Source organism: Peromyscus eremicus, chromosome 1 (assembly GCF_949786415.1).
Source record: "Peromyscus eremicus chromosome 1, PerEre_H2_v1, whole genome shotgun sequence".
NCBI lineage: Eukaryota > Metazoa > Chordata > Mammalia > Rodentia > Cricetidae > Peromyscus > Peromyscus eremicus.
In genome coordinates, this window is record NC_081416.1 from 191,646,652 (window position 1) to 191,649,548 (window position 2,897).

Here is a 2,897-nt window from a genome sequence, read left to right on the forward strand (position 1 = left end):
CTCTCTTGGTCTGATTGATACTCTTGGTCCAGTGGGAGCTCTTGCTCTAATCAGTGCTGATGGACTCTTTGTCTCAGGGAGCAGCTCTTAAACCAATCTTGCACCGGCAGGCTCTCTTAGTCCAATCGGGTGCTGGCAGTTTCTGTCTCAGGGAACAGTTGCAGTCTCCAATTAATATTCTTTATGTTACAAAACAATACAGGATATGCAAATATACAGTTTAGAATATGTTCACAATTTTTGTGTACATGTTAGTTCATGAATGCACACCATTTGCTTTTATGACATGATTGAGATATATACATTATTGAATAAAATATATACATGATTCAAAACACAATATTGATGTTACTGATATGTTTAGAATAATCTATTCCACGCACAGGCAAATCATAATGGAGACTCATAGAATTAATGACTGATCAGCAGAAAAGGACTTAAGAGTTGGGAAACATGCAGTGAGTACTGAAACCATGTTCTCCAGGAAAGAGCCTGGATTATACAGAAGGGACACATTAATTTTTATGAGGCAAGAAAGGGTGTAAAAGCAGACGAAGGTACTCAACAAGAGCAGAATGGTCTTTGTAACTCTGGAATCAGGGGAGGACCTGAGGGAGAAATTGCTTCTAAGAATGTGCTTCAATCTCTGCTTGTGTCTGCAGATGATGAAAACTATGGAGTCGCTGGAACAAAGCATCAGCAACATGAAAAAAAATCAGGATTTGAGTGTAATGCTGCAGAGAGAATGTCAAAGTCTTTGTTATGGTCAACAGAAGAACAGCATTCAAACAGTTTTAGACTTGTTTGCTGCATGTCACCGAATTATGCAGTGAGACTTCAGCTATTAATTAGAAGGACAACCCACCAGAAACATGAATTCTGTTGGAGGAACCCACCATGCAAGGTGTTTTGGAATTACTACCATTTTGATGGGTAGCTGCTCTTGCTGTAGAAGCTGTAGATTCTCACATCTGTTACAATTTTGGGATTTATTCTCACAGTTTAGTGGAGTTTGATCATTTATTGAGCACAATTTTCCTATACAGTGGTATGTTGGATGACATACTCTAGCAGTGTCTGTGTCCAGGCAAAATAATTTCACTTGAGAAATTCACAGACACCCAAGGACACAAAATTACAACCTAACTGAATTTGTTGATTCACCACCTATGGATAGAGAGGAAAGAAGTGTGTACTGTTTTCACCCTGCCAGAAGATAAAAGAAGCACTGACTGAAACTAATCTCCCAATACTCCTTGCACTTACTTTCACTTTGGTTTATTAACATGAAATTTTAGCTTAGAGATTTACTGTTTGTGATAAAAGGGAAAGTAATCAACCATTTGTTCTATCCTGGAGGAATAATCTTCCCACAAAACTGCTGAGATTTATTATTCTACAGAAGACCAGAGTGGCTGAGAGGTCAAGGCTCTGTTTCTTGTACAAAGTAGGGTTAGATGCTTCCTTTGTTCTAACCACCTAGGCAAAAGGTGTAATCTTTTAGATCTGAAAGCTTCTTTAAAGCCAGATGACATTTACTGAAAGTGCTAGATATGGACCAAATGCTGCACATTTTCCCCTGTTGTTTTTGTAGGTTGCCTAGTTACTAGACAGTCACTCTTGCTGCCAGGAAAGCAGCAAGTGAAACCATATTGATAGAAACAGCACACAGAGAAAACCAGTTTTTACTTTTACTGATTTTAGACTTTTAGCTTATTACCTGGCCACACACAGGAATTCCCCTCTTAGATTCCCTTGTTGATTTAATCTTTAGTTGATCTTATCAGGGAACTTCCATTAAGCACTCCCACTTTACCATAAAAGAAAGCTGACAGTTATTGACCAGTGTAAACTCTTATTAGTTTTCTATAAACCTGAGAAATTCAAGGCTTGTACCATGCCTTGCCAAAGAATTGCTGATTGTGAGTTTACATAAGCTGCAATCCTTACAGTAACAGAAGAAGAACAATGGAACAATAAAGAGACATGCACAGAAAGAACACCATGTGAGCAGATTCATTTCCACCCTCAGATACTAGTTTTTCCTCACTTGTTGTAGTGTCTTTCTTGAACCCTGAAAGAAGACATTAAGGCTGGTCCTTAAAAGCCTTTGTTAGTTATCATATTCCTACGATTCAATCTTGCAGTCATATACAAAATATAATCAGCATTTAATGTGAGGGCCAGGATCCAATTTATGTATATGCCAGAAGCAATGTAACTGGGAGACTTGACTTTAAGCTATGTCCACCTGGAGACTTTTGGGCTGAGGGTGATGGCCTGGAAGACACTCAAGAAGCAGGTGCTGCTGATGGACACACTCTTCCCTACTCTGTGAAGATAGATTAGTTTACACCCAAAATCATTGAGAAAGTCTTTCAACCAAAAGCTGCCATTGTCTGCAGTAGTCCTTCACACAGGAGAGTTAAGAAGTTGGCTAATCAAGTGCTGCAGGATCCAGTCTGTGAACCTTAATCTGATCCCAGAGAGGTTAAGCAGCAGGTAGTTGTTGACTGTAAAGGAGTTTCCCAGGACTACAGCCACAGTCTGTGTTAAAATGGTCACTGCTATAACTATGTCCCTGGCTTCCATGAGGTCAAATCTTCTGGTATCAGGATTGTGGCATGGAAAGATGAGGCATGGGATGCAAGCACTACATTATATCCTGCATTCTATATCCATAATAAGACTAATGCAGAATGCCTTGATTTTTTAAGACACAGAATTAGAAAGCAGCATTATAAGCTAGGAGAGCAATATATATATATATATGCATATAATGTATTGCTGTGAGATGGTCTGTATGTCAAATGCGTTGCTCTGATTGGTCAATAAACAAAACACTGATTGGCCGGTAGCCAGGCAGGAAGTATAGGTGGGACTAACAGAGAGGAGAA

At 39.2% G+C, this 2,897-nt stretch overlaps 1 pseudogene; it reads right to left on the minus strand.

Annotated features, from left to right (window-relative positions):
* Nucleotides 1-411: 411 nt before the first annotated feature.
* Nucleotides 412-2,651, minus strand: LOC131903924 (vomeronasal type-1 receptor 4-like; annotated as a pseudogene).
* Between the last annotated feature and the right edge of the window lie 246 nt (nt 2,652-2,897).